The sequence below is a fragment of the Pezoporus wallicus genome, unplaced genomic scaffold (assembly GCF_028554395.1).
Source record: "Pezoporus wallicus isolate ANWC-B61680 ecotype Strahan unplaced genomic scaffold, APGP_CSIRO_Pwel_v1 contig_3952, whole genome shotgun sequence".
Taxonomy (NCBI): Eukaryota; Metazoa; Chordata; class Aves; order Psittaciformes; family Psittacidae; genus Pezoporus; species Pezoporus wallicus.
The window spans coordinates 4,902,103-4,926,057 of NW_026635034.1; the positions used below are offsets into that span (position 1 = coordinate 4,902,103).

General features: G+C 40.3%; 1 protein-coding gene and 1 long non-coding RNA gene across 3 annotated transcripts in view; one reads left to right on the plus strand and one right to left on the minus strand.

The window, feature by feature from the left end:
* Window positions 1-23,955, plus strand: part of LOC130608806 (uncharacterized) — a 38,336-nt gene that overhangs the window by 13,358 nt on the left and 1,023 nt on the right. For both annotated transcript variants that reach the window (XR_008974649.1, XR_008974651.1), the window contains exon 3: window positions 20,723-20,789. This is a non-coding gene — a long non-coding RNA (uncharacterized LOC130608806). The remainder of the gene's footprint in view (window positions 1-20,722; window positions 20,790-23,955) is intronic.
* Window positions 1-23,955, minus strand: part of CTXND1 (cortexin domain containing 1) — a 34,903-nt gene that overhangs the window by 7,310 nt on the left and 3,638 nt on the right. The window lies entirely within an intron of this gene.

A 23,955-nucleotide genomic window follows, 5' to 3' on the forward strand; every position in this document is an offset into this window, starting at 1 on the left:
CTTTATGAGCAATAGACCAAAATGATCACAACTGTTCTAGGGAACTTAACTTAGAGTCTAAGTGTGAAGACAAGACAATATCTGGCCTGGAGAGCACATGGTGAGGCAGGTAATGTCTGGAGACCCAATGCCAGGCACCCAGCACCTTGAGTTACCAGCAGGACAGCGAGGTTTACTTTGCAGACAGCCTCTGCAGGACTCCTCTCTCATCTTTGAAGGGGATTTGGGTGTTGACCAAGTGACAGGCACTGGGGAAAGGCATTTATCAAAGCCAGAGGAGAGGAGCTTGTAGTAATTCATGCTGTGGGATGGTAAGAAACTGCCTAGTTGCTTTCAGGATGCCTGAAGAGCTGGTTACTCTCTGATGCTGGTATGAAAGGAGTTTTAAGATGTAGGGTGTGAAGGCTGGAGAGAAGAACAAGCCAAAAATGACCCCAAATCCCAGCAGGACAGGGTGTTGCTCAGGTAAGGGAGTAGAGGTCAATGGCCAAGAAGGAATGTGAAGTGCTGCTTCAGGTATGTGCTGGGTGTGTCAAATGTACTCACCTTCACTTCGAAGTTCAAATCTATAAAAGAGTAGTCCGGACACCTAATCATACTCTAATGTCCTTAACCATCTAGTTTTGATTAAACTTTCACTGCCTCTGAACACAGAGTCAAATGTTGCAGATAGATATAGACAGATGAGCTTCTTTCTATATCCAGAAAGCAATAATATGACTGTTACCTTAATTTAAAAATTAATTGTCCTTTTATACTTACAGTTCTTTCAGCAGAAAATCAATACTTTATTTCAGTAACTCCAGCTTCCTATGGGCATGACTTCTCCTACGGGCCTGTAGCACACAGGCAGATTTAATCTTTATTTTTTCACCGTCTGTCTGGCGTTTTGGTTTGGTTTTGGGGTTTTGGAAGAAGGAAGAGGATTTTGATTTTGCGACTTTTGTGGTTTTCTTTGTTTGTTTGATGTTTGGTTGTATGGGGGTTTTGTTGTTGTTTTGTGGGGTTTTATTTTATTTGTTTTCTGTATTGACTTCAAATCTTTAGGCTCCGCTTAGTTTCTGCAAACTCATTTGTTCTATCTTGCCCACTCAGTTATGGTCAAGAGACAAATAATCTTCCCTCAACACGCTTGCTTTTATCCAGTCATAAATTACTGGACATCAGTATTCCCTCAGAAGTCTAAAGACATCATTTATGGGTGCCCAGAAAGTTGAAAACAAGCTCATAAATCAATCCGGGGAAAGTGTTAAAAATCGCTGTTGCACAAATGTTTCCCTTTTACATAGCCCCATGGCAAGAATAACATTAATCTTCATTGAGAAAAAGATGCAACATACACTATTTAAATTAACTGTGGGCTGCTTATAATTTGAGAGAGTCCTAAATCAAATAACTACTTCTCAGTCATTTGAGGAGCATGTGGTATTACTTGTTAACAAAAGATTAAAAACTACATGGCTGTGCAAGTCACTGTTTAGAGCTGTTGAGCAAACTGATGGACTGTTCTGTTCTGAAAAGCACTTCCAATCTCCCAAAGTTTAAATTGTGTGGATAATCCTGGATCAAACGTTGCTGAAGTGAGAGCCTAAGAACATCTAGGACCCTCTATCAGAGACTAGAAACGGTAGTTCAGCTGTAAAAAAGTGGTGTAAATCAGTGACGGGCATTATGAGCTGCTGGCTACTGGGCACAAGGGTGAAAAGTGCTAGGAATTAAACAGGGGAAGTTCAGGTTAACTATAAGGAAGTTCTTTACTGTGAGGGTGGTGAGGCCCTGGAATGGGTTGCCCAAGGAAGTGGTAAATACTCCATCCCTCGCAGTGTTCAAGGCCAGGTTGGACAGAGCATTGGGTGACAGGGTCTAGTGTGAGGCACCCCTGCCTATGGCAAGCAGTTGGAACTTAATGATCTTAGAGGTCCTTTCCAACCCAAACCATTCTATGTTTCTATGACTTACACTAGCAACATATACTAGCTAAACATGGACAGTTAAGTGCAGACTGAGGCTGGAATGTTGTCTTTGTATCAACTGCTTTACAGCATATAGGGAAGCAAAAGGAAGGACAACCAGTGCTCCTTCAGACACATGCTCACGTTTTTCTTGCTGCATCTCCCTAGTACTGCTCTCAGCTGGCCTGGCCCTGTCCGATGCGTGAGCCAACAGCCCAGCTCAGTCTGGGAAAAGGAGATTCGTGTCTCCTGTGCAGGCTGCAGGGATGCGTTGTTGGATCCTTATTTGTATTTCTGCTGTGGGTGTGAGAGCTGCAGTGACTTCATAACATGGTTCAATCCATCCAACCCATGTGGTACCCAGCTTCCATCCGCTGAGCTTTTGGAAACACTGATTCATCAGGTATTGAAAGTCTTTAATAGATGATTTATAGAAGGGAAATGCAAAGCAACACCTACGATGTGTAAAGTTTAGATGGACTTGAAAAGGAATGCCTGTCTTCAGCAGGAACACCCTTCATCCAGTAAGTATTTTGATAAGGGGTCTGAAACTGCTTTTCTTATCACTCAGTGCTAATGATGCACAGTGTGTTTCATCATAGTGAGAGGCAACATAAAGGAGTTTTAGAGAAACAAATGGATTTGGCTTTTAAACCAAGGCTTGTAAGGACTGAATAGATACGATATGAACTCATTCTAATGGAGTATTTGCTGTTTAAACTCTCTGCCGTTTAAATCCTACGGAAGGAGACAAAGATGCCTGTTGGTCCTGTCAGTTATTTTATAAATTAAGCTGTGGCTTTTAGCCATGAGAACTGTAAGCCAAGCTATGTAGAAGTTTTTCACTGCAGCAAAGCTGACAGGGAAGAAAACTCAAAAACATACTTTTTTTTCCACTTCTGCTCTGAAGATTTTAACTTTTTGGTGGTGGTGTTTTTTACAGAAGCATAGGGTGCACTTTGAGGTAGAACAGCAGCTCCTTTTTACATATCTACCTTTACAATATCTGCTTGGTGGTGGTGATGTCCAGTGTTCTCTAACTTGCAGGATACTTCTCAAAGATACATCTTTTGCCTTTTCATCTTGAAAAACTACACTTGCCTGCATCAGATTGAGGCTGTATCAATATTTAGATATTTGGGGAAAAGTATTGTGGATGAGTGCTTACCAAAGTAGTTGGGCTACGCCTGTAGCACTGCCACAAACATTGGCATGAAGAAATCACACAGCCTTGCTTCATTTCTGAATAGCTTATTTAAAATGAAAAGTTAGATTTTCACTATTGAAGGAAAATCCTAGTTAAGAAAGTATTAATTTCATAATTCTAAGACAAAGCAGCATAAAGAATAAAAAAAAAGTTACAGGTATCTTTGTTATAGTGAAAGATGTAGGTGTTGTGTATGCAAGTACTCATCAATCCATACTGATAACTAATTCATAAGCTTTTTAAATACAGGCTTTCCATGGACACTTCAGAACTTATTGGGGAAAGGGATTTGATGAAATAAATGTTAGCAAAAATAAAGTCTGAAGACCAGAGTGTGTTTTGGTTCTAAACAAAGCAACACAAGTTTTATGTGGAGCTCCCATCAAAGGCACTGCTCGTGCGTGTTCCTTTTCAGAACTGCTTTAGTCTATGCAGACCGTGAGGAGGGAAGTTTGTAGCTTGTGTTCATGCATGGAATTTACTGTGCTACTTCTCTGTTTCTTTAAGGTGACCTAATCAGAGGTGTGATGACTGAGTGAATAAGCCATGGGATGTAGAGATGTTCATGTGTGGGAATATGGATTTGACTGCAAAGCAGGACTGTTGTTATGTACTGTCATATATTGTTGAGCATCCATTGCCAGGTCACTGGGCAAAAATGGATCTGCAGAAGGAGCAGCCTCAAAGCCCAGAAGTATTTTTGGGTAAGGATGAAAGACCCTTAGAAAACACTGGCAAAACCAACCTGACTTATACAGATTTATCCCTGTTCACTGGTATGAAAAATTGGAGGGAAAAATTAATCGAAGATCTGAAATGAAAGGTTAGGGGCTCCAGGTGATCCCAAATGAGCTTGGGTTAGGGTTGTTTCAGGGAGCAGTGCTTTGTGCTATGTGAGACATCCAAAGTAGCTCACTGGTCCTCACTCTCTCCAGCTGGAAAGGCAGAGATGTTGCAGCATGTTAGCTAATTTTGATTGTAATTTGCCAACAGGAGAAGCAGAAATATCATTACTAGTTTTCCCCCGTTTTCTCAAGAGCACAGTTTTTCTCTTGCTACTATAAGAACTGGGAGAACAAAAACTGGCCCATTTTCAGAGACACTGAGTGCCTGGAGCACCATCTGGAATCTGTGCAGCCAGCCAAACAATTCAACATCACAGAAAATCTTCCCATTTTCAACATCCCCCCCCCCCCTTCTGAACAGCTCTGCACATGAATTCTGCACAAAAGCCTCTTTCTGATGAGAATCCAGTTGGCATCCAGATAAACTATATTTTCAACTATCTCTCAGTGGGGATGGATTATGTTTTCCTTCAGAGAGAGGCCAGATGATTTTTATTACAAATGAACCAAAACCTTGAGGCAGGACATGCATTACATTTCCATGACAGCACTGGCAGGAGTGAAGGATCCTGATAAGAATTTAAGGATGATTGAGCTCTAGTCTCCAGCTCTGCAGGTAGATAGCAAATATAGCAGCCTCCAAATTCTCTATGTCACTGAGCAAGGCTGGGTGAAAGGATAAATGGCCTATTGCTCAGAAGAGCGAAGATCAGTCAGGATCCTAAATCCAAGCTGTTCATGGTCTCTGTCTCTTGCCCATCACAGGCATGTAGACTATACCTGTACTAGTGAATCAAATGTGTCCAAGACTATTTTTTGGCTTTGAGGCTGGTTGGCAAAGAGCAGCCAGTGCAAATACTGCTAAACTTGCTTGACCTCTGTGACTGGTCATTAGCTTATAATGTGGTTATATAGGGATGACAAAATAAACTTGTAAACTTTGAGTATATTTTAGTTGCAGAGAAGTGCCAGTAGGATGGGTGTAAAATACAGTTATGTTTAATCAAAGACAAAGAGCAGTCAAAAAATTTTCTCTGAGGATGGTAAAGCAATGGACCACTTTTTGAATGGGTTTTGGTGGCATGAGGTGGGCAGAATACTGATGTAGTGACCACCAGCACAGCCTGACACGGAAGACTGTCTAAGTGGTGAAAAGCCACCCAATGACTCTCACTTTGGTTGCCATTCCCATTTCTGTGGCATACTCCCTGGGTCACCTCCAAGTCTGCAGTCCTTAAGAACCAAAGCCCTGGGGAGCTGCTGCAAACCGGGCTATAATGCAGCATCCCTGAAGGAGCTCTGGTCTCTGATAGTGATGCCTTTGGCCATAGCCTTGTTTATGAGCGGGATCTAGGGAGTGATTAATGCTTATTCGTTTCCTCTTTCCCTCTTATCCCAGTGTGTGTTGCTGGTATTACCAAGCACAGCCCGTGTCCTGAGCTCTACCTGTGTTTCTACATTGTTTTTTCCCAATTGCGCTTCAAGTACACGTGCAGCCATTTCATCCTTATCAAGAAAGGTCCCTTCCTCAGCTGGAAAGCTCATCGACTATTCTATAAAACTCGTAGTCAGAGCCAGTCTTTAATTAAGGCTGTACTGAAAGGAGCTTTGATTCCAGCCATGTATTACAGCCTGATGTTGTTTTCTCTGTCGTTGCAGCAGATTATTGGAAATGTAGTCCTTGATTAAAAAGATTGCGTGCAATTACATTCCATCTCAACATCTTCAGCTAGATCAGTAGCTTGTCAGTGGGTCATTGGGAATCAGACTGCCAGAACCTTTGCACATGTTCAATTTATAAAAGACTGTTTCTGGCACAGCATCCAACAGTCCTGTGCAGCCAATACCTTATTAATGCGCCATTAGCCACAGGGAACTTTTGTAAGTGAATCTAATGTACAGGGAGTGACGAGGGCTTGCCTGAACTGACTCAGCAGTTTGGAAGGTCTTTTCTCCCCTTGCAGGGATCACACTAACTTCCCAATGTGCTTGAATGTCCTGAGCCTAAATGCTGGTTTTCCCCTTCAAGTCAGATTTATTATTTTGGTTTCTGGTGGACTAGGTTCACTGTATTTTGAAAGCAGGTCAACGTGCTGAGGATAGATAACTTCCATGAGGGAGCTGTCTTCAGAACAACTAAGATGATCAAAGGGATGATTAGTTGCTTCATAAGTGTCTGAAGAAGGTGGGACTCTTCAGTTTGGGAAAAGGGTGGCTGAGAAAGAGTACGTTTGAGCTATACAGAATCACAGATCAGGTGGGTGGGAAAATGTTTTCCTCATAATTAAAAATAAATTCACCAGTTTCCAAAACAGGGAAACTGGGGGGCTTTCAATGGAGCTGGTAGGAAATCAGCTTGAAACAGATAAAAGTACTTTATTCAGCAGGTAGTGACTTTCTGAAACTTGCTGCCACAAGAGACTGGAGGCACTGACCAGGAGGCTCCAAAGGGGTGGGATGAGTTATGGACAACAGGTCTGTATAACTTCACTGAAAGCACTAAACAGAGGTCTTCCCTATAACTTCCCTAACACAATAGTTGTGGATGTTGAGGATGGCCTGGAAAATGTCTCCAGGCTTACACAATAACCCTAATGAACATCTCCTCTTGACACTACCAGAGACAGAGCACTGGGCTGGATAGATCAGTGGTCTGACCAAGCATCTGCTTTCTTTCGGTCCTATTTCTTTGACTGCTAATGCTTTCAGGCTGACTCCTAGAAACTCCCCATTAGAAAACATTAAAGGTCTGGTCCAATTCCAGCTTCAATCTCTCTCTGTATCTGTAAATAATATAACTCTAACACTTTTAAACCCAGACACTGATCTTTGCTTCTAGTTAAACTCTGTCTCTTTGTATTTACACATTCAGTACAATAATGAGATTACTCAAAAGCATTTTCATGCTTGAAAGGAAACTAAGCTTGAACAGCTCAGCCTTATGAATACTAAGGTGAGATGTGTCCCAGTGGGTCTCTGCCTGCCCCCTGCCTGGTATTTGTTTACTGTCAGAGGTTTGTTTTATGTCTGTGCTCTTGAAGGTTTAATTAATTGCAAATGCAGGCAGGGGAGGTTGGTTGTCTTGCAGAACACTTGACTTTGGGCCAGAGACAAGCATAGATCCAACAGATAGAAATTACATCCCCAAATCCGTATGTCCTGGAAAAGACAGAATTGCCTTTGAGCAGCATCTCCCCAGACACATAACTCAATACAAGAGCATACAGGCAGTGATCTTTAACGCTGTGCAGGGAGGAAGGTATGATGATGCCATTAGGATTAACTAATTTTTCCTTCATTGTGGGGTGTACTTCTATATGAAGATTTATGTTAGGTTAGGAACTAACTGGACTGCAGTCATGCCTCACTACAGAGCTAGACTTTTCTGAGGTGAATTTTTTTATATGTGCAAATACAGATCTGAAACTGCTTTGTTGTTTGTTTTCTTTTTTGAACTAAGTGTTCTTTCCTTCCCCTTGGATTGTTTTCCCTGCAGGGTCTTCTAGATGTTCCTAGTGCTGTGTGCTATGGCAAGGAACGACTCCAGATCTCCCACAGGTTCAATGTGCTACATCTGAGCCTGGGAGCATCTGGAAGGTCAGGACATTCATCTAAAAAGCAGCACTTGCTTTTCTGTTGCTCAGCTGCAGTTCTGCTCGGTGCTATTCCATCAGTGCTGCATCCAGAAGCTATTGCTTCTGTGCCAGCAACAGCCAGGTCTCTTAAAGCAGGGTTTTGATTGAGGAGGGGAAGAGTGAAGTGGCACAAAGAGACTCAATAGGCTCCACTGTGGTTCAACATAGGTCTTCTCTTAGAAGGTGAACAAGGGCAACTGGTTTTCGTCAGTTCTGCAGTGTTTCTGACAGTTTCTGTTAGCTGATTCACAGAAATAACAAAGCCCTTGTTCATCTCCAGTGTCATTGTAGGTTAACACAAAGAATTATCTAGTTGCTGTAGCTCGGAGAAAATGGTTTCCTCTTCACTACAAAAAAATACCCTGTTATTTCTTTTGAGTTTTTTTTTTTGTTCTGTGTTGACATGAAAATGAGACCTCTGTGTGTGTACAGCCTGGGTTGCAAAAGTGTGAGAGATGCTCAGGTTTGATGCAGTGGAAGCTAGCACTGGCCTAGGGATTCTCTAAGGAAGGACAAGGCAAGAAGCCTTGTTTTGCCTGAAGCTGGCCAATTAGAGCAGAATTGTTTGAGTACTTGTAATGGGGAAGCACAGATCTCAATTTTAGCAAATCTGAGTTAACGCTTCTAAAGGAAGGGAAATCGTATGACCTCTCCCATACTTCTGAATAACTAAAAGTTTCTTAGTTAACTCTTAATTGTTAGCTTTGCTTAATACATTACTCTTAGTTATGAGGAAGCTCCTTTAATAACAGAAACCTCCAATGCTGCCCCACAGCCTGTGAGTTGAGTCAGTGCCTGACAGTGCTGGGCTTTCTGTTAAAGCCTGCTTTTGAAATTAAACTTTGCAAACTGAGATTTGATCAAGCATCTCTACCCATTTATATGACTACCCCAAATGAACCTACAGGTTTTCTGGGGGGCAGTGATAGAAAGGAGCCTCAGATTGGTGCAAAACTTAGTTCTTATAAATGCACCAAGCCTCAAAGAAGGAAAGCCATGTATTAGCTGGTTACTAGAGAATACAGAGTGCAAGGAGGAAGCTGGAGAGCCTGCTCACAAACAGCTTGATGCATGTAAAGTTACCAAGGTCAAGAACCCTGGAGTGATATCCTGAGTAAATAACGGGGCTCATATGGTAGAGGTGCTTAGTGCATCTTTCCTGGGTTGGATGAACACTGCAACTGCAAACCATTCGAAGGCAGAGAGATCTCCAGCACTGAGGCAGAAAACAGCACTTTATGTGCCTGTTAAAATACAGTCTGCACATTGCCAGGTACCTTTATTTGACTTTTCCATAGCAGAGAATAATGTTTGGCTTGCATTTACTTGACTGCAAGCACCCTTGAGCTAAATTAGTTTTGTAAACAATGGACTGGTAGTGGGTTGATTTCTAGAGAAATTCTTCTAATAATAAAATGCCTCATAAAACTGCCTTGACTTCTGCTAGGCAGACTGCAGGCAGCTAGAACCTTCTGATTGCTTTACTTTAACCCAGTATTTTGAGGCTGACCAAAATACAAATGCCTGACAAATGTCATTGTCTTCCTGACAAATGTCCTCCATGAGCAGGGAAATAAATGGCAATGTTGTTTATGGACATCTGGTTGGTTTGAGGAAAGGGAGACCCAATCCGGTATTCAGACTGAGTAAAGTTTGTGCTTCTGAGACACCTCTATGGAATCAGCAGGCCATAGAGGCTGACAGCCTACACTTAACATTTCCCATATTATACAGTGATGAGCACAAGCTTTAGCCCTTCTCCCCCTCAACTTCTTGGGTTTTATTTGCAAGTGCCACACACTGACTCACTCCTGACTATGCAATGAAGGTGACAGTGTGTTTTGTGCAGTGTTGTGCGGGTCTGTATGTCTGAAGGCACCATCTTGACATCTTCTGAGGCCTCCATAAAACCAGGTCGGAGAGCTAAGCAGTCTCAGGAAACTCAGCTGAACTTTGTGAGGGAAGCCTTTCTGCCAGAAAGGATGCTGTAGCTGGAACACTGCATTCCCAAGCCAAATTCCCCTTTGTCTCACCTCCCCTTCTCTGCCAACTAATAAACCTTTCATTTTCTCAAAGGGAAGTCCAAGCAGAGTTTTGACTTTGAAAAATAAGTGCCAGCAATTATCTGATGCTTGATATGGCCAGTTTTATTGATTTGCAGTTTTAGTAGGAAGTGCTTATAAGAGTTGCAGCATAAAAACCTAAGCTTGAGCATCAAGAATGGTGTTCACATTATTCCTTTGGCATCTATTGAAGGTACAGTTTCAATTAACAAGTTTTCATGGCAGTCTTAAGTCCTAATAGACTGTTTTGTCCCAGCTTAAAACTTCTCTAAACTTATGATGTACTTTCCTGAATGCCACACTGGGATCTGTGACCTGCTGCATTAGATGCCAAAGAAAACACTTGCCAGGTTTCTTATATTCATAACCTTGAAACTGTATTAGCAGTGTAATGGTGAAATGTAGCTAGCCTACGCATATCTCTCCATCAAATGACAATGTAAGTACCGTGGCTAGGAAAGAATGCAGATCTGCTTTCAAGAATTTGGAAACATCCTTACTCCACACCACTCTGGTACATGTATCCTCTGGTTTAGGCTGCAGGGCCTCCCCTCCACTCCTTTCGATTTAAGGTCTTCTGACAAAGCTAATTATGATAGTAAGCAACTTGCATCAATGTTGTTTAGGAAATATGAACATTTGTGATTTTGGGAATTCTCATGCATTGCCACTGGATGTGGTTTGTTGGCTGTTGACACTGTGTATGAAGACATTTCTGTCACTGAAGTCAGATACATTTCAGTAGTAACTCAATCTTCCTGCAATTTTTGCTTCTTCCAGTGAAAGTGTGATGGTTTGCTATTTATAGATGTTTAGGAAAAATTCTTCCCTATGCATCCACCCTTTTTATTCTACTCCCCAGTTTGCTGGATAACCAGTAGTCTCAGAGATCTACCGTTATAGAAAGTAGATCTAAAAACACACCTTTCCCTTAAGAGGCAATATTGCTTTTCTAACCCTGAAACAGCCTCGGAACTGGATCTAGGTTCTTTGCTACCTCATGAATCACCATCCTGTGAATGATTCTGCATTGGAACTTGGAACATCCTGATAATTCAGGAGCCAGGAGACACCCCAGCTCCTCACAGAACCTGGCCTTGCATACGGCATTGCTGCATTGCTACTGGATATAAAAAGCCTACAGGATCTGTTTCAGTCAGGAAGCAGCTGGGACTTTGAATGCAGATGAGAAGTAGACTTAATTCACTGGAGTACAGAGGTCAATAGAAAACGAACATTATTTTCCTGTCCATAATTGCAGTTTAAGCACATAACAAGTAGACGATGGTAATCATGAGCTAAAGGGTCCAACTGTTCTTAATTGATTAAAATAGCTTCTGAAGACTGTTTCTGTTAAGAATTTAACACAACACAGTGTTATACCATTGCACCAGGATGGGTTTGCCGTTAACTTACGTCTCTCTTCTCTGGGTCAGCTTTAAATTAATGTGGTTTTCCACAATTCAGATACTGTCACTTGGTACTGGCAATCACTTTCCACTGTCCCACTGACCTCGATAGTGAGGCAATAGCAATATACCCAGGGGCTTTAGCTCCAAAACCTCTGCTGTCTCCCATGTGAGCTAAAGGAGTTTTTTCCAGTGATTGTATAAAGTTCAGGTGCTAAAAAGAGGTAGAGATTAATGGTCAGACATGCTGAGTGGAGGGTACTGTGCCCAGCTGCTCTTTCCTTTCTTTCCCTCCACCCCAGTGCCAAATCTCTGGTATAAAAACCTGTGTTGTTTCTCCTCTGTCAAAAGTGTTAATAAGCTTTCTATTTAATAACCCAGAGCAGGTCTGTAGTGACCACAGGGGCAGTTCTGTTGCCGGCAAAATGCAGGGGGTCTGCCAGGAAGGGGAGAATGATGGATAGCTTTGTGTGGATGGGTGGGAAATCTTTTGTATCAGGTCAGTAGGGTGAGGTTGGCCATATCTGGCTCTATCCTGGTAAACAGAGCACTGATTTATAGAAGCATGGAGGAAGGAAATGAGTTTCTACCCTGTGGAACCTTCAGACCTGGGATTCCATCTCTTCCACGCTCATATTTAAATTCTTAGAGACAGCAAATAAAGAAAACAGAAGTTAGTATCTCCCCTGCAAGATGAGACAGTAAAACCAAGAGTCTTTCTTCTGTACCTGAGTGTGGAAGGTCCTAGGAAAGGTAGTTTTCTGTAGGGTCCTAGAATGAAAATCTCATTTATACCTACTCTTGTGTAGAAGGAAAGGTTTTGTTCTCCAGCCAGCGAATGAGGAGCACACTTCTGAAGTGTCTTTAAGTTGGCTGCAGTACAGGTTGCTCAATATTAATTAAAAAAGAAAATAATTATAGCATAATCATGATGGCAATACCAGCCCAGTGTTTTATCCCACCTTCTTTAAACCGACTAAATAAATCATTGACTTAATAAATCATTTTCCGTGAACTAGCATGGCAACTTCTCCAGTTTACTGGCATGCATGCAGACAACAGAATCCTGGCAGAACTTTAACACACACATTTGAAAGGCAGCATCTCTGGGCTTTGTCTTTTAATTACTGAGCATTAAATCTCAGGCTCCATCTAGCTCTAGGCTCCCTGTCTCAGCTGTGTGTTATGTTAACGTGTTGTCAAAACAAATTTGATTTGCAAAGATACAAGAGTCAGGCTGATATTTTCATTTTAGATCACTTATCTGAATGTAATTTTGACATAAGGGTTTAAGCAAATGCCTAATTTTAAATATGTATTTAAGGGAGCCCTGAGAAGTAAAGCAGTAAGGACAAGATACCTAATTGCGTTCAGGATCCTAAATCTCATAGCCTTTAATAAGAACAGGGGTTCCTAGGCAGGCTTTAGGAGCCAATCTCTTCCTATGCTTTTGACTTTTAAGTCCAACTAATACTGTCAGACTTAAATGCATGCTTTAAGTATTTGCTTTGTTTGCTGGATGGTACCTGGAGTACCCTGTACACTGCAGTCTTTGTACTGGATGTGGTACTGTTTTTTCTAATCTCCGCCTCTACTACTGCATGTTAAGGCAGAAAACTGAAATGCTGCTAATTAGAAGTAGGAAGAATCTCCCCAACTTTAAAAATTAATTGATTTATCTGAAATCCTCCCTGGAATTCAGATTATTTCCTCATATCTCAAGAAACAGAGACCATCTCCTTCCTGTAGGTCAATGCGTATGCGTTAATTGAAATCCATGTGACAGACGTTATCAGATTGAGCTGAAAAAACAAATCATATATTTGTGCTGACCAGACATATTTCAAAAAAGAAAAAAAAGGCTTAAAATAACTTGCTTAGTAAATTACTTGTTTAGTAAAAATCAAAGCCTTTGACATCATAAGTGCTTCAGACTACACAGCTGGTAAAATGGGACATTGTCATCCAGACTATTAAATGAAAGGAAGGTCAGAGAAATTAATTAAGCGAATACATAGCCAGCCTGAGCCAGCAGTCATTACAAACTCAAACCAATGGGTATTTTTCTTGAAGGACAAAAACATTACTGCTTACAGAAATATTGAAGAACTGTGGACTTGGACCAAGTAGATAGGAAGAAAAGCCTTCCAAAACAGATTTCTAACACAGGACCTTTTCAAGACCATTTAATTTACAAATATTGGACTTCTCCATTTTATAACTGAACAGTAAATCCGATCCTACACTTACTGAAACAACAGCCTCATATAACTACTTCAGCAGCATTTGCCTCAAACAACAGCTAGTTTTTCAATGCTTGCCCTTCTTGAAATGGAAACAAGACTTAATGTACCAAAAAGAGAACTTGCAATATGCCCTTAGATAGAGTATCCCACCTTTATTGTATCAGAGCCTGCTTTCAGATCAATGGATGATTTCTCTCTTTGTATTTAACAGGACACAACATTGGTAACTGCTGTTAGATGTTTCAAAGTGCTAATCTTTTAAGAAAAACTATTCAACTTTCAGATTCACTTGCTTATACCCTAAACTTTTCAGGACTCTGTCTGTAGATACGATTTGCTAAATGCTGCGCCTGGTGACAATAATTTAATCACTGAGTCTTTCACTGGAAGCACTGAGCATTAACTGAGAATAGAACTTGGTTCTTCTCGATGGCTGATACGGTTCAGTTGTAGATTAAAGTCATCTCCCATAGCACTTTGTGCTTTAGTCCACTCCCTATGAATTCTACCTCAGTAGGTCACTTCCTGTTATAATGATTTCATGCTGGCATAAACCTATGGTGAGACAGTGCTGTGCAAACTTTATAACAAGCAGGAATTATTAGGGCATGGTGAACTAGGCATAAGTCTGTCATCACTTATCCCCATAACCAGTGAAGTCCATAAATCATCTTGCATCTACTTTGGCATACAGCAGCATTCATAGAAGGTGTTATGGAGGGTTCCCCATCATGCAAACGTAGGCTGGGACCTGGTGCCCAGTCAGCAATGTGAAGACTTGCTTCCAAACAGCAAGCAAGCCACAAGTAAATATTCTTGATCCTTCCTTTCTTAACTTTCTCTCCTGTGTATATTAATAAAAGGCAAAAACCCCACAAAACCTCCAATAAAAGAAATGCCAAAACCACACAAAACAGTGCATGCACATACTAGACCATCTATCTATGTCTCTGCCTTTACCTTAGAAACATCCTTCTCCTCATTTCATGCCCTCTAAGCTTGGTGAGTTTTATGAATCCTATTTCAAAATGCAGGAGAACTGAGGTGTATATAAGGTTTTATTTATTTATTTATTAAGAGAATATCTGTTTAAGATTTTGGCTCTGGATACCTCAGTGAAGCTCCATTTTGTCTGGAAATGTTCACTGGTGGATAAAGCGTCTAGAATTAAAAAAAGGTAGTACTCTAGCACCTTATGGCCTTGCAAGGTTTTGTGGTTACTTTACACAAATGTAGATGACTAGCTGGGGAATCATTTGAAAAACTGGAGTTTGAATGGGCTCAAGCTCTGTCTATAAGTCCATTTGCTAAAATTTTCAGCAGTGGCCTGAATTCTTTGCCTTGCTCTCACAGTGTCAGTGTTCAGTGTTACAACATGGGTTTTTTGATTCTTGATCCCCAGCAAGATGAGCTCCCATCATCCCACCAATGCCACTTCTCCCATCATAACTTCTCTGTAACACACAATGAAGAAAATTACCCCCTGCTTCCAGCATTCAGAAAGTTTAAGCTGCAAATATAGTATTTAGCTGTTGATAATGGCAAATGAGATGAGAAGGGTGTTGTATTGTTGGGATTTGAACTCTGTTAGGAAATGCTGAGGCATATTAAACTGTTTCGATGTCATTTAATGAATAATAAATGTGTTTATTATTGCCATGCCACTCAAGCAGGGAAAACCACATCAGCTTGGATGGAAGTACATTGGCAACTGTTATTCAACAAAGAGAAGTTGATTACATACAAATCTTTCCTGCGGCTGGGGTAGCAGTATTTTATCGAGTACCTTCTGCTCATCTTCCCTTTCTCTTTGCAGAGAATTTTGGGTTTTTTTCCCTATCTACATGAACTTGTAATAACTCCCCTTCTTTAGTTCCAGCAACTGGGAATTATTTCCTTCCTCCTCCTTTTTTTATAATCTAGTGAAAAAGTACTTTTATTCCTTCACACATTCCTTTCTAAACAGTAATCCGCCAGGACTTTACAGAGCAGTGGTTTTTGCATCACCCTTTCAGAGTCCCTGTAGTTCTGCTGTACAAGCAAATGCAGCATGTTTTTGCCAAGGATTGAAAATGAATGACCCCGGATTTCTTAAACAGTAGCTTCTCAGAAAGTTAGACATCTGAAAATCTAAAAAAGAGATCTGAAGAATAATCTCTGCTATTTTGAAGATGTGGCTATTATTCATTCAAGCACATTCTCACTTGCTAAACATGTTTTTGCAAGAACTTTACATCTTATTTAATATCATGCATGCCATTTTATTTATGGGCTCATTGAATGACATGGTAATCAAATACAAGTTTATATTAGCCAGAGCTGTGTGGGGAAAAAAAAAACAGAAAGTGCTAATAAAGCAGGAAGAAACTATAAGAACAGATCTGGTTTTGGTTGTTGTTTTTTTTTTTAATGCCAAGAAGATCTGTTTATAAATAGAATTTGTTCTTTGTACTCAGTTCTTCAGATCACAGAGGGAGGAAACTCATTAAGATAATCTTACAAAGAGATCAAGTGGAAAAAAGAAGCAACAGTTAGCCCACATGTTATATGGAAAAGCCCCCAAATTGTAGAAACTTGACTGTCCCCCTCTCCTTTTCCCTCTGACATAAGGTTATGGTGAGAGTATTTACTGATTATTATTTCATTAAAATACAAGTATGGGAAAGAACATCAAGATCATGGTTCAGAAAGCCTAATTCTGATTTTACTTATCCTAGTAAGTACTGCATTAGTTCTAGCTTTCCTTGCTCCCATACATGTTTGGTCTTCTAATTTTATTCCTTGTTTTAAAATTCTCTTTGATTTAGCTTTCAAGGTGAGGAATGTGCTTACTAACAGCAGCGATATGGCACTGCATGTGGGAGCACTGGCACAGCTATCTGAAGCCTTGTTTGCAGCTGCTCCGGCTTTTTCTATTATAGACGCATTTTGCAAAATCTATTATTTTAGGGAGAAATACATCAATAATGGAGGAAAAACAGAATTTTAGAACGGAAAGCTTGTGCTGCTGTGAAATGAGATGGGAGATTAAATAATAGATCATGTGCATGAAAGGTTGAGAATTAGTTTAATCGCTCAAAAAAATGTTGAAGGAAGAGCTATTCTTATTTTCCCCTCATGGTTACCACTCTGTCTTATGGTTTAAAGTGCTCCAGAAATTGCTGACTTCCTCTGTGCAGTAGAGTTCTATTGAAATCTGAAAGTTTTGAGATATTTCAGAAAAGTGCTATTGGGCAGTTGTGTAATAAAATTAGTGCCTGGTGGAAATCCTATCCCCTGCTGCTGTGCAGAGATCCTCTCAGGGAGCCCAGTGAATTTAATAGAGCTGATGGAGAAGCTTTCTTTTTTCTGGTCAAACTTATTGAATTTTCCAGACATTCAATGAGTGAGACACTTCGCTGGATTGTATAATGAAGAAGGGAGAAGGATAGTGAGGAATATGAGTTAGAAAAGAAACTGCAGCTCTAGTTTGCTGCTTTAGAAGAATCCCCTCCAGCACAACCCCTTCCTCTGAAGAACAAGGCATCTTGGAGGTACTGCTTTAGCTCCAGGGTTTTGCTGTGCTACAATGAGACTCTATCAATGGGACAAAAATTTTTCAACTGTGTTGAAACTTTAAATTGAAATTGCTCCTTTTTCAGCTTACACAAGCCCTACACTGAGAGACTTACACAAAACCGCTCTAGTGATTGACATCTACTAAAAAAAAGAGATTTTGTTCACAGAAAAAGGCAAAATAATAAATGTTTTTAACCTTTCTTTGAAGAACACAGACTTTTTCCCCCAAAAGATTATTTGTTCAGAGGCAAAGCCTGGTTCTTTTGGAAAACACATCTGAAATGCCCTACTGACTGTATTGATTATTGCCCATGATCTTTACCTAGAGAAACAGCGATAGCAAAGTCCTTTGAGCGGTTCCCAGAGCTTCTCTTTTTCTAGGATCACAACTCTGACTAAGATAGATAGTAATTTGGGGTTGTGAATATTTTCTTCAGGTTCTATCATGAGTAATGCAATAGGAGAATGATTTTTACTGAACATCACTTATAAGGAGAGAACAATTCTGCAATACTTCGTTGAGATGATCACTCACTCATGTTGCCTGTTAATCTTTGGGAAATGATCCCATAGTTGGCTTCCCTGGAACAGAAATACCCCATCCATACACTCCTCTGGACTCTACGGACTGCATCACCCCACTTGTTATGAAAAATCAGATTGAAATTGTTTTCCCTGTAGCTGAAACTGGTTTAATGTACTTACACCTTTCTCTACCAGCTGTTTGCCTGTCCCCAGAGGTGAGCTTGTGGCAGGAATTGCTCCTTCCTGAGCATCTGAGAGTGCCCAAGACACCCTGGTCAGTGCTTCAAATCAACCACTGCTGTTACCTGCAGTTACCTCTGTCCAGCTCTAGCCAGCAATCCGCTAGTGTTGTGAATGGTCTCCCCATTCCTGAGGAGGAGTTACCTGGAATTACCTGTAGTGTGGATTTTCAGATGAGGTGCTTTGATACCATCTACCTCGCACTTGAAAAGATGATTTCAGCTGAGCCATTTTGAGGAATCCTACGTGTTTCAAAACAAGGTCTCTTGGCTCATCTCAAATCTCTGCCTTGCTATTTGACTACCCTCTATGTGCACTAACTCTGTGTCCTTCAGTTATGCAGTTCACATGCTTGCTACTGTTAAATATCACAGATCTCCTTAGAACAGACCTAACCATGGTGTAAACTATTCTACATATCACAAACTCAGTTTAAGCAGATGTAAATAGAGGAAAACATTTCTTTTTAAAATGGAATAAAACGTAGTAGGTGAGGTAGTACAGATTCCCACTGGTGATTGTTTTAACTTCTTTGTGGGGTGACTTGCTCCATTGCCTCCTGTTACGTTTATTAATGTCTAGCTTAAATTGTCAGTTAAGCCAGCTCTCAATTTATCCAAAGGTTTTAATATAGGAGCATAAGGAGATTACAGGAACAAATTGTCAGGAGAAAAGAAAGCTCAAGACAACAGGTCTGATCCTTACACAAATAAGGAAACAAGGCTTTGTTTATACAGAGTGTCCCATTCTTACCAAATTCAACAGATAAAATTCAGCTAAAAGTGCCAGTGTTGCTTCCTTCTCTGCTATTAATTTTAAAAACTGCTGTAGACATCACTGTTTTGCAGATACTTGCTTAAGATAAATAGATGTCTACATATAAAGAAGAAAATGAAACTGGTTTTGCTGTGAAATGGAAAATCACCTGGAAAATTCTCCTGAACTGTGGGCAAAATATCAGCAAAGCATTTGTGTACTTCAGTGTTCCAAGGCAATGTTCTGAGTATGATGCCAACCAGTCATTGATTTCTATCTCAAATGATTCCTTTAAAGAAGTGTTTCAGTTCGAACAACCTAAAGCAGGCAGAACTGTTTCCTTCTCAACACCCTTATGCTAGTTTTCTGACAGCTATCCACATAAAAGCTTTATCTTTGGCGGGTGGTTAGTAGGGAATGCAGAAATCACAGTTTAGTGTACAAATGGTTGGGGGCTTTTTGCATGTGTGTGTTTGTTGACCCTCTAACACCCACCTACCCACACAGAGCCTGTGGTCTAAGCCACATAGCATCACTTAAGTCATACATCTGAGAAGGGTGGGCTTCAAGAGTGCTGCAAGTTCAGTGTGGTCAGAGTTGGATCTGGGACTACCCTTCTGTGACATAATGTCAATAATGTATGCACCAACCCTGCCAAATCTCTCTGTCCTCTGCTTAGAAAGCGTTGACTCCACAAAACCTCTTCTTAGATGCCAAGTTAATTTCTTTCAACTCCTGTGCTAGAGTCAGCTTTCAAATGGACTCTACAGCAGTTTCCTATAGCATTTGCTTCCAGTTGGCCAAGGCTCTGAAGTGCTCTAGAAAGGCTCATGTTTCCTGGAGATTAGAAGTTTGTCTTTACTTCAGTCACCTGAAACTGTGGTTGTCAAAAGTGTGTTAGAGCTATTTCTAGCAAAGTTCATGTTGACGGTTTTCAGTTATCGCCATCACATAACACATAACATGGCAATAACTGCAGATAGGGTAGAAAACTCCTTATTAAAATATTACTTCCAATATGGTAGGCTTTTCCAGACAAGAAGCAACTGAGGCAATGTATCTTTAGAAGTTGCCTCTTATCAGCTGAGACAGAGTAACAGACTGCCTATGAGCCCTTATTCTATCTCGGAAAATCAAATAAGAATAAATGACTAAATCACAGACTTCATAAAAAAGCTTAGCATAAATTGATTGCTCCTCTCCTGTGGTTCCCTTATAAAGCCAGTCTTTTGCATTTAAACTGAAACTTCTGTGAATTTCAACTGGGAAGAATTCAATGAGGTCTGTTACCAAACTGCCCAGTGAAGTCACTGGAGCATGTGTAAACGGTTTTGAGAGCAGTGCGTTACATACACACTTCAATTTTGAATCTATGGCACTGGATTGCTATGATAGCAGTGGTATCTCTATTGTAAATAAATGGTGAGACTGATTCAACGTATTTGGAAGTGATGGGTAGGCTGATAAGTTTCAAGTACTACACATCCAGCAAGTCGAGACATTTGAAACATAGGGAAACACCATAGAAGAGTTTGTTCTGTGCTCAGTACATTTATATTTTAGCAGTAGCCAAAAGAAAAAGAAGCCTAGCAGTCAGTTCAGGTGTTTTCTTATGAACAAGTGACTGTCTGATTAAATACCACCTGAAAACATCACTTTTAGAACAAGATCCTACCTGCAGGGTACCAAAGGAAAGCTGTTTTGCTGACTTAGATTGCATGTTTTAGCTCAATTTCTGCTGTATTTAATCTGTGCTTCCCTCATCCGTAGGCAGGGGTAGGGAGCAGCACTCATAAGGTGCTATTTCTTCAGGCCTGCAAACTTAAGGAAGGAAGATGGCACATCTGTAAAGGAGTATTACAAAAAAAGAATAGAAAGGCTTTGAATGTATAGTGTATTTATTTCATACTGTGGATTAAAGCTACAAGAATTTAGTGCTGCTTGTGGGCTCTGGAGGTTCTCAAGTCCTTCTTAGCAGCCCTTTTAATGTACAGGTGGTGGAAACTCCAAAGCTGAGCCCTAAGGTTTGCCTCTGTGTGTGTACATGTATACCATTACATATAAAATGCCCTCTTTGTATTTTACTCAGCCTATTGATCTTACGAATATTAATGGCTTCTGTATGGATCACGCTTCCTAACAGCTAAAGAGTATCTTTTGTCATGGTGTCACAGGATGGTTTTGGACACAAATACTAATATCAGCTATTCCTGTGACTGCTTTCTGCATGGGTCTTGTCCAGTAAGCTTGAAATGAAGCAGCGTATAAACATGCCCTTTCCCTTAGGTGCTTGCTGAGATGTTCAGCTGCTTTCATAAAGAGAGACAGGTGTATCCAGCTGGGACTCATTCAGGTGACACATTGCTTTTTCTCTTCCATTAAAGACAATATATGCTTTAGTACTAAATACTGTTTAAGGAAACTTTCCCTTGGAATAGAAGCTGCTTCCATTTCCTTCCCAAATATTGATTTTATTGGGATCGTTTGGTTTTGTTTTTTTCAGAGACACTGCTTTGCTTGTATGCACTTTTTATTCCTTACCAAAATCTTGGTGCAATGAGGATTATATGAAGTAAATGCTTAAGAAAACCCCAAAACAAAATCACAACCCCATCCCCTTGCTGTTTTTCTCCAGTGGGCTATATTTTGAGATTTAAGGATATATAAAGGGCACTTTAAATCAAATCCCAGGCTATGGAGTGCTATACAAAACATGCTCCCTAGGCACAGTATTTCTTCATAAGAAAATTTATTCCATCTACTTAAATTCCATCTGTAACTGAATTTCATTTCTGCTTGCATTATGCTTTCATTCCTCTTTTAAAATATTATTTCCTTTGTTCCACACATAATTTAAATCAAGCCACTATTAGAAAACAACAGGATGGCACATAACTTCGTTGTCTATAACAGTCCCGTTATAAATCTTTAATGTATGTGCAAGGACTTAGGCAAATAAAGCCTCAGATGAAAGGCTGGCTATTTGCTCAGGAGAGGGCTGCTCACAAAGGTGTGTGTTTGCAAGGTCAGGATCTCTTGTGCTTCTTTCTTGATTTTGGTCATAAACAGAGTAACTTTCACAAATGCAAGTGGCTGTAGATTCCAGAAATATTCTCAATATACCTTTCACAAAAGCCTTTTAGGTTCTGATCCAGAGTCAGTGGGAGTCTATTCATTGCCTTCCACAGATTTGGGAACAAGACTCAAAGCAGAAGGCAGCTGGGGAAAAACTCCTTTACAGATGCAATTATGGATTAGGTTTTTTTCTTTTTACTTGCTATTACCAACCTGTTCCCATTCTTCAGGCAACTCTTAAAAGAACTCATTACTAAGATCTGGCAGAAGGAAAATTATCTGAAGTGACAGCAGGTGTTTTCTGAACAGGAGAATCTGTTTCTTTCCAGAAAATATCCGTACTGAACAAGAAGATGAGAACTGTAAACGCTGTAATGGTGGGAAAGAGCATGATGCTACTCATTCTCAGAGTGCTGACCAAGTACAGCACATGAAAAGAGACAGAAGAGATTTGTCTGAATACTTTTGCAATTGAACAAGGTTTGGATCAGCTTTACTCAAGTATTTCTTTCCTGGCTGCCTTTTGTAACTTGCAAAACTGCAGTGATGGTTTAGTAAACTCAGGAGGAGAATAGAATCCAGAAAACAGTGTTTTCTGGTGGTTTGCTGATGCGGACAGTAGAAAATCCTTCTGTTTCTCTCCCTAGGAAACACTCCGGGCATGCCAAATTGTAACAAAAAGAAAAGCAGTGTTTTGTAAACTCATGCTTTTGAATAGAGAGGTTATCTAACTATTAAGCTTGCATATGCAGTATATGCAGTGAGGCTTTTGAAACTCTGGTGAGATTACCATGCAAGGTCTCAAATTCCTTTTTTATAAAATACTCTCACATGCTTGTAGATGAGATTTTTGAAGCACGAATCCTAAAGAATCCCCAAAAATGACAGACAAAAAGAATACAATTTTTAGAGTTCATTCTTTGTGCTTTGGTTTATCCAAGTTCCATGACTTTGAGTAGTTACGATTTGTCATTATTTGGACTTCTAATAATGGGAGATGCTTTCCCAACAAGGTCTTGCTGACAAAAATTGGCTCCTTCTGTTTTGCGGGCTAAGACTTCCTCTTCTTTTCAGTCCCACTGCTTTTCATTGTCTCTGATGAGGCTTCAGGCCTATGGCTTCCACCAGGCTTTTTGAAAATCACTGCTGAAAGTGAGCAAGTGCTGCTCAGCCACTCTGATGTGTTGATAATGAGGTGTTCTTTCCCCTGATTTTCCCCCTAAAGAAAGCACGAGGATCCCAAAATGACTTGTGACAACAGTAAGTGTCACCAAGTGAGGTAGAAAAAAATTATCTATTATTATAGCTGAATTTTGCTCAGACTGAGGGCTGAATTTTAAACTCAGCTAATGAAAATGCAGAACAATTTTATAACTTATTGTGTGATAGAGTTATTTGTTATTATTTGGTAAGAAGTTATAGATATATTGGTGATGCTGTCAGAGTGAGTGGGAGCTTCATTTTGAACATGGAAACAAAAATTCATTGGGTGACATCAGATGCTTTGGAACAGTTTGTAACAAACTCAATGTGTGATGCAGAAAATTCTTGAGTAATCATGAAATCAACTGGATAGGGCAGGGAGAGAAAGTGGAGGTTTTTCTACCAGATAATACAGGTTTGCTTAAGGCATGTGGTTCTTTACAGCCAGCAGCACTGATTTAAAGTATAAGCAAAGCAATAAGAGAAAACCTGTGATAAAAAGAAATAAATCCTTTTCCTATTTCTAGAAGAAGAAATGTGAGCATCTGTGTTTTCAGTAACCTTGTATCTCGTTTCCTCATCTTTCCTTCTGAACAAAGTACTGACTGACAGTGGGGATGTGATGTTCTTCCTGTCTAGGAATCTCTCTGGCTGGCCGCTATACATTCAGCATTATCTGTAGGTAGGACCTGCAGAGGCTTAGTGTCACCAGGGCTAGACGAAATAGATTTGAAACTTAAATACTAAAATGATGCTGGGAAAAGGTATGTCTCTGCAGCCACTGTTCAAGCAAACCCTTGTTAAGTTCACATGCTGTTTCCTTTGTATTTATGTTCAAAAGAGATGAAAAGTTTGTTAAAGATTCCATGAACTCATGAAGGTTCAGAACTGAGCGCACAGCATTTGGAGTCTCCTCCAGATGTTTCAGTGAAAAACAGATATTTGATTTGCAGTCTGTCACTGATCATCAAGTTTATTAGGATACATACTTTCATAGGCTTATTTGAAAGTTCAGTGTATTCAATTAATCTGCAAAACCCCAGATGCCAGAATTCTTGCCTAAAGCTTCAGGGAACAGATACAGAAGGTGGAGGAATCATGCATCAGTTCTTCTGCATCTTCTGAAGGTCAGCCTGCCTTACAGGTGCACTTTGAAGGTGCTTTGCAAAATGTAGAGCATGATCTTTCTGATTCTGGATGGTTTTTGGTGTGTAACTCTACCTTTCGGACAGCAGGTGGAA